Source organism: Pseudorasbora parva, chromosome 24 (genome assembly GCF_024679245.1).
Source record: "Pseudorasbora parva isolate DD20220531a chromosome 24, ASM2467924v1, whole genome shotgun sequence".
Taxonomy (NCBI): Eukaryota; Metazoa; Chordata; class Actinopteri; order Cypriniformes; family Gobionidae; genus Pseudorasbora; species Pseudorasbora parva.
In genome coordinates, this window is record NC_090195.1 from 6,238,529 (window position 1) to 6,247,418 (window position 8,890).

The window sequence follows — 8,890 nt, forward strand, 5'->3', positions numbered from 1 at the left end:
CCCTTCTGAGCTGTATTTGCCAAACTCTTGCCGGTCCAATCACATCGTGTATAGAGTCGGTGGGCGGGGCCATAATGACGGCAGAGTTGCGCTTGCGTGCTTCTAGTAAACACAGAAACTGGCGAACGGCGGTCTTTCGAATCAGCTTTGACCGCAACTCTGGAAGACTTGGAGTTAAGCTTTTCTCTGAGAAAAAAACGGCACTGAAGTCATTCTTAAAAAGGGAAGATGTGTTCGGGGTTTTGCTGACCGGATACGGCGAATGTTTAATCTGTCAACGAGCTCTGCTTCACCTTCGTTGCTCTGGTTGGTTGTAGCGCTATCCTATCGCGTGCAGAGGGAGTTTGAAAGACAACCGTTTATCCGCCCCTCGGGTTGAGCCGTCAATGGTGAGTTTCCAGACCAAACATCTTGATGTGGGTCTGGCTTGTCAGGCTACAATGTTTATTGTGTTTTCTGGAAATATAAAATATATTAAGAACGACATTAGGGTAAGTAATTAATAACAGAATTTTAAGTTTTGGATGAACTAACCCTTTAATACCGTGCTTTGGATTTTTTTTTTCAAATGGGGGGGTTTATCTGCCGGCGATTTGATTTCGCCCTGCAACTCAGGCTGGAAACCTGCACATACTTTTATCCTGCTTCTGTTACAAATGCAGCGACCGATCACAAGCCGGCTTATCCACCTGACGCGATGACGGATAGAGAAGCGATGGATCATTGGTCTGATTGGTTGAAGGAATAGAGTAATTGGAACTATGCCCTTTGATATCGCCTCTTGTGGTCTGATTGGTTGAAGGACTATATAATTTCGTGCATTACTTTGAGCCAGTTGATCGTGCCTCTTGTGCAGGAAAAAATACAGAGCAGACTCCCCAGACCAATGTTCAGTCTTAAAAGATCGAGCTTGGTCTGGTGATGGGGAGGGGTTGTCTTTTTCGCAACAATTTTATGCTTCTAAGTCACAATAAAATCGAGCTGTAGTTGCTTTAGTAATGTCAGTTTTAGTCACTTTTATATTAGCTTTACAGTCATCGATATGCAAGTGTAGTCCTAAAGCTGACCGAAATAGCTTTAAGTTTTGTACATACAGTCTTGTTCAAAATAATAGCAGTACAATGTGACTAACCAGAATAATCAAGGTTTTTCGTATATTTTTTTAATGCTACGTGGCAAACAAGTTACCAGTAGGTTCAGTAGATTCTCAGAAAACAAATGAGACCCAGCATTCATGATATGCACGCTCTTAAGGCTGTGCAATTGGGCAATTAGTTGAATTAGTTGAAAGGGGTGTGTTCAAAAAAATAGCAGTGTGGCATTCAATCACTGAGGTCATCAATTTTGTGAAGAAACAGGTGTGAATCAGGTGGCCCCTATTTAAGGATGAAGCCAACACTTGTTGAACATGCATTTGAAAGCTGAGGAAAATGGGTCGTTCAAGACATTGTTCAGAAGAACAGCGTACTTTGATTAAAAAGTTGATTAGAGAGGGGAAAACCTATAAAGAGGTGCAAAAAATGATAGGCTGTTCAGCTAAAATGATCTCCAATGCCTTAAAATGGAGAGCAAAACCAGAGAGACGTGGAAGAAAACGGAAGACAACCATCAAAATGGATAGAAGAATAACCAGAATGGCAAAGGCTCAGCCAATGATCACCTCCAGGTTGATCAAAGACAGTCTGGAGTTACCTGTAAGTACTGTGACAGTTAGAAGACGTCTGTGTGAAGCTAATCTATTTTCAAGAATCCCCCGCAAAGTCCCTCTGTTAAAAAAAAGGCATGTGCAGAAGAGGTTACAATTTGCCAAAGAACACATCAACTGGCCTAAAGAGAAATGGAGGAACATTTTGTGGACTGATGAGAGTAAAATTGTTCTTTTTGGGTCCAAGGGCCACAGGCAGTTTGTGAGACGACCCCCAAACTCTGAATTCAAGCCACAGTACACAGTGAAGACAGTGAAGCATGGAGGTGCAAGCATCATGATATGGGCATGTTTCTCCTACTATGGTGTTGGGCCTATTTATCGCATACCAGGGATCATGGATCAGTTTGCATATGTTAAAATACTTGAAGAGGTCATGTTGCCCTATGCTGAAGAGGACATGCCCTTGAAACGGTTGTTTCAACAAGACAATGACCCAAAACACACTAGTAAACGGGCAAATCTTGGTTCCAAACCAACAAAATTAATGTTATGGAGTGGCCAGCCCAATCTCCAGACCTTAATCCAATTGAGAACTTGTGGGGTGATATCAAAAATGCTGTTTCTGAAGCAAAACCAAGAAATGTGAATGAATTGTGGAATGTTGTTAAAGAATCATGGAGTGGAATAACAGCTGAGAGGTGCCACAAGTTGGTTGACTCCATGCCACACAGATGTCAAGCAGTTTTAAAAAACTGTGGTCATACAACTAAATATTAGTTTAGTGATTCACAGGATTGCTAAATCCCAGAAGAAAAATGTTTGTACAAAATAGTTTTGAGTTTGTACAGTCAAAGGTAGACACTGCTATTTTTTCGAACACACCCCTTTCAACTAATTGCCCAATTACACAGCCTTAAGAGCGTGCATATCATGAATGCTGGGTCTCATTTGTTTTCTGAGAATCTACTGAACCTACTGGTAACTTGTTTGCCACGTAGCAATAAAAAATATACTAAAAACCTTGATTATTCTGGTTAGTCACATTGTACTGCTATTATTTTGAACAAGACTGTATTGTGTACATATTTTGTCTGATTGATTTAAGGCAATATCAGCAACACATGTAGAGTAGAGAAATGAGATTATAAGAAAGTGGAACACACAGGAGAACGCACAGGCCCTCGTCAGGGTTAAAAGACTGCAAATAAAGTAAACATATTTAAATATACACAAACACACCAGATTTAAGCTTACAATGAACCAATAAGAAAGTTAAAATCCTTTTAAACTTGTACAGAGTGCTTTACACTGATGACATTTTTGTAGGCCAACCCGGAAGTTAGCGTCACCCTCGTTCCCTTGACTAAAAGCATGGGGATTTTTCCATCGGCTTATTGATTATCACAGAAAACGAGCATCGTGTCCTACAAAAAGAATTTTGAAGCTTTAATATAATCTGCAAAAATAAAAAGCCAAAGTTAGCTATGCACAAATTACCCTGTCAACACCATTAAGCTTTCAATCTTTCTATAAAATCTACAAGTCGGAAAGTTTGAGTTAAAATAGTTTGCAAGAGTGAGTGTAAACACAAAGAGGCTGTAAAAGCGTTTAATGACCCGACAACCTCTGGAGTCCCAATAGCCACTTCCATCGTTTTGAAGTCCTCTGTTTTTTTTTTGTTTTTTTTTAAATGTGTTTTTGGTTAAATGCTTGAAATAAGGTTTGTGGATAACACAAGTGCAAGATATTTTACGTTTTATTCTATGATTTAAAATACATAAGTAACACCCTCTAGTGATAAAGCTTTTACTTGTCTTGTAAAAGGCGGTTGCTAACGAGTGGCTAAATAAGACTCCAAAGGGTGTCGGGATATGAAACATTATCAGCCGAACCTCTAATTCGCTTTCACAGCCTCATTGTGTTTATACTCGTGCTCTTGCAAACTAACTCAAACTTTTCATTTAAAACAAAGGCTGAAAGAGTTTGGAGATGGCGGTGTAGCTCATTTATAGCCTACGTTTAGCTTTGGATTGTATTAATTCTTTAAAATTCATAAAAGTTATTAATTTGTGAAGATGTAAGAATTTTTAGCTTTTGTTATTCACACTGTTTTCTCCAATAATCCAAAAGCCAGCGTAAAAATGTTTTTGTGGAGAGAACCAATGTGATGCTAACTTCCGGTTTAATTGGCAGGTATGAAAGCGAGGCCATGAGGGACAGAATTACTGTTTTTGTGGGGTTTTCCTTGGAACTATGTTTTGCTGTGTTTCATCAGTAGAACAATCAAAAAAACACATTAAATAACAATACAACTTACAGAAGAGATCTATCCCACGTCTATCCCTCACAGCCTCTCTTTCATTACCGTTAAAAATCAGAGATGGCGCCTAGGTGCGTCTCTAGACTAAAACTTTAAAATACCTTAAAGGGTTAGTTCACCCAAAAATGAAAATTCTGTCTTTAATTACTTACCCTAATGTCGTTCGACACCCGTAAAACCTCCGTTCATCTTCGGAACACAAATCAAGATATTTTTGTTGAAATCCGACGGCTCAGAAAGGCCTTCATTGACACCAATGTCATTTCCTCTCTCAAGACCCATAAAGGCACTAAAGACGTCGTCACAAAGCCCATCTCACTACAGCGGCTCTACTATCATTTTATGAAGCAACGAGAATAGTTTTTGTGCGCAAAAAACAACTAAATAACGACTTATATAGTAATAAGCCGATTTCAAAACAGTTTTGAACCATTATGAATCAGTGTATTGATTCATGATTCGGATCTCCAAAGTTTTGCAGTTTGACACGCGATCCGAATCATGAATCGATACACTGATTCATAACCGTTTGAAACTTTGTTTTGAAATCACCCCTTCACTATACAAGTTGTTATTTAGTTGTTGTTGTTTTTTGCGCACAAAAACTATTCTCGTCGCTTCATAAAATGATTGTAGAGCCGCTGTAGTGAGATGGGCTTTGTAACGACGTCTTTAGTGCCTTTATGGGTCTTGAGAGGAAAGGACATTGGTGTCAATGAAGGCCTTTCTGAGCCGTCGGATTTCAACAAAAATATCTTCATTTGTTCTGAAGAGGAACGGGTGTTGAAGGACATTAGGGTAAGTAATTAATGAGAGAATTTTCATTTTTGGGTGAACTAACCCTTTAAACACAGACCTTATTTCAGGTGTTTAACCGAACCCATTAACAACCCTTAAATGAAAACCCTGGATATTCACAACCACCCGATGATGCAGTATTTTTTCAGGAAGAGCGAGACTGTAAATGCGATGAAGGCTAATTATGTTTACATATTAGCATATAGATGCATAGCTCAACTCTAACCTACATGGATTAAAAGCCAGAAAAAAAGGTCCATTTCAGTTTCATAGGCTGTTTAATTGTCATTTTATGTTTTCTGTTCTCGCATTCTCTCAGTCTTGCGCTTATCACTTGTTCTTTCTTTCCCGTCCTTGTTTGGATTCTCCGTGTCTCTCTCGCGCTCGCTCTTCGCAGTGTGTTAATTTGCCTGAGAATGCATTAGCTGTAATGAGAGCTGAAGGCCGAGGGAATCCTCCAGGGTTCCATTAATCATGGCCCCTCAGACAGCCAACCTTGATTACAAGTGGCAAGAAATTCATTAGAGCCGCGCCTCTGACAACTTTTATCTCCGCCACTAGCTCTGACTCATTAGGCAGCCAAATTAAGGCTATGATGGCACTGATGAAATTCATCGCTTGTTTATCCTGTGTGATTTGATGCATCTGCCCATACATCAGCGGCGTGGGCGTCCACCAGACACTCCCCAGGATTCAGGCCTCGCGCTTCCCGTCCGTCCTCTTTGAAGACGCCGCCGCCGCCGTCCCTGCGCATCCGGAGAACTGCACGCTGAGGAACGGGAATAGCCGGTACCTTGCGCTTCCTAACGATCCGTTAATGAAACAAATGCTCGGATATCAATTAAACAATTAATCTGATTGTCATAATGAGAGTGTTCCGCTCTTGACAAGCTGTGCTGGTATTCCCATCACCGCATCCTCGGAACAGCACCTTGTGGAATATCTGTAGGCTATTTGGATTGTGATTCATATTTCTTCTTTTTTTTTTTTGGTAGTGGTGCTATAATAATTAAAGCTAGTATAATTGGCATAATGAGTCTCTAAATGAGGGGATATGTAAATGCAACAGCTCATAGGCATTTACCACTGGCGGTTACTGGAGGCTGAAGCAATTAACTTACACACTCATGTCAGAGCGACATGCTGACAATACAAGTCAAGAAAGTTCAGAGATTCCTCATTAGTTTATGACATTGTTTTCTGTGCACATCATTTCTGGGAGTGTTTGTGGGAATTGTGTTATGCACTTTAAAATGAAATCAACATCCGCAATTCCTCTTTGTTTGTTTTCTAGAATATTGCAATATTTATTATTTAAATGATTTAACCACGCAGCACGCACATGATTTTTTAATTTATTTTTTATCCATGTGTCCTTATAATCCTTAATCAAAATAACTGCACTGTAAAAAAAAAGGCACATTTTGAACTTTTTCAGTATAATCGACTTGGATGTTTAAGTTATTTCAACTTAAATTATATTAAACTGACGTTAAAAAATGAGTTACATCTTGTATAACTAAAAAAAACAAGTTTAACATTTCTTAACTTATTTTGATGAGTTAAAACAATGTAAAAACATATGTTGTCATAACTTATTGAACATATAATTTTTTTAAAGTGTGGCGGGAGGGCGGGGCCTTAGCGACCTGTCGCTCACATGAGATCCACCAATAGCAAACCACAATTCACTGTCAGAAAAAAAGGTACATTTCTGTCACTGGGCCGGTATCCTAAGGTACAAAACCAAAAAGGTACTAATATCTATACCTTTAAGGTATTAATATGTACTTTTAAGGTACTAATATGCACTCTTAAAGTACTGATATGTACCATTTAGGGGTGAGTAAGGTACAAAGATGTACCTTTTCACTTTTGTACCTTAGGGTACCGCCCCAGTGACAGCACTGTACCTTTTTTTCTGAGAGTGTTCCACAAGGACAAAATCAAGCCCCGCCCTTCATTGTTTCTCGTTTGAGAAGCCGTATCACTCAGATATATGTTATAATAGTGAAGAAAAGACTTTAAGTGCACTTGTTTCATCAATTAAAAAACAACGTCTGAATAAAGAGCTCTGCAACAGGCTGTGCTGGAGTCTTTCAGAAGGTCAGTGTGCAGTTTTATCAAGGGTGTGTCTTCACATCTCAGTGTGGCTTTCTCCTCCCTATTAGCACTTATGAGAGAAAACATTGCTGGTGTGTCATACATCATGGTACCTTACACTTGGCATCCTGTTGCCGTTTCCAGTCATGAAAGTAGCTTTCAGTTACATTCACACTGTAGGTAAATAGGGTTGCGCCTAATTCCTGTAGCTCAAACGGTAGAGCACAGAGTTAGCAACACCTGCGTCATGAGTTTGATTACCAGGGAATGAACTAATCTAAAAATAGATATAAAAAATCACTCTGAGATAAAAGCACCTGACACATGCATAAATGTATCCCATTATGTAGCAGCCGAATACAGTTGTCAGTCCTCCTTCTTGATCAGTGGCGATTTCTTTAAGACTGCAAGGGAAGCTCGGCTTCCCTTATAATGTCACAAAATTAATGGTCAAATATGTACTATTATATTAACATTTTATTGACTAAAAATGCGTTAGAAAACGTTCATCTCAAAGACGAGTTCATTCAGAATCAGTTACATATAGCAGGTCGGCTGACTCGATTTCCTTCTCATACATTCCCGCAGTGTCACAGTGCATTTCCCTATTGAAGCCCAGCGTCCATTGACTTCAATCATAGACAGTAAAAGAAATGGACAGAGCGATCCCATTGACGTCAACGGCGAAAAAATGAAGTCAACCTAGGAGCACTCACTTCCTGATGGCTGAGCGAACTGCGCAGGCTCAGACTGAGCTTGACGACGTAGATGTGACGTGAGCCTCCTGTCTGACAGCTGTAGGTCTTCTAGTAGTTGTGGAAAGTGAAATCTGAATCACGTTGTTTAAATATTTTCTCCCGTTGCTTTTGGCTCACTATGGGCTTCTCCCCTTTCTTCCCCCTTGACTTTATCAGACTTTATGTCTCCACGTCCCCCTGAGTGTCTCATAGACAGTAAAAGATTGCCTGCGAGCGTCTCCTCAGGTCTATACGGTAATTTCTCAACTGTGCGACAGAGTCGCATTGGTTAGGACGCAATTGTTAGCCTATTTTTACAAAAAACAGCTTCTGCGGGGCGATAGTGTAAGATACAAGGTAGCGGAGCCTTTTATGCATTGTCATGTTTCTTTAGAAATAAACAATGGACAAATGGAGTCTTTAAACGCCTCTGATGTAAAGTTATTCACTGTCAAAGTGACTCAAAAATGAATGGGAGTCAATGGGATGCTAACAGCAGGTGATGGCTTGGTTAGCAATGGCCGCCCCTATGGGAGGAACCCTTTCCGAGCGCTAGATTACCCCCTTGACTTCAATGGGGCTGCTTTGAACGTTTTTTTCAGCGCTTCGAAACTAGACGGTCATTGGATAAACGCTGCGATTATGTCCCGCCCACGGACGCTCAGCGTCTCTGGGAGGGAATGGGGAGTGGGCTGGCCCGGACTCCGAGCTTCTGCGTGATGATTGGAGGGTCTGCATCTCCTTTTGACTGACAGCGATTCTGTACTATAAGGAAGCACTGAAGCTATTCGCGCTCAGTCCCATCGCGGATTTCTCAAGTTCAGTCGAAATAAAAACTGCTGCAACCTATTTATTTGATATTTGCTTGGCGAAATTGCTTGATTTTCATCATACATTTCACACAATTATACACCAGATTCCTTGTTTCAGTTTTACAGAGTTTAATATTTTTTTTTAGATCGTTCATTTATTCACAGGGTAACAGACCATTTTCTTGAAAAGGAATGTAGAGCAGAATTTACTTTTAAATAAATAAGACAATTGGCAGAAAATTAGCTTCCCCTCTCTGACAGACCAGTAGCCGCCACTGTTCTTGATGCTCCAGAAATTAGCAAACAAAACATGGTGACTGAAAAAAATAAAGATTACTGATCAGTAAAATCCCTCCAGTTGCTAATTACTTTGGTCAAAATAAGTCTAGAGTTCTTGCAGCCACAACCTGTCGCTATGGTTACGAGTGTCAATCATTCCAGTTAGCAGGTGTGACTCCTGTATTCAGTCATT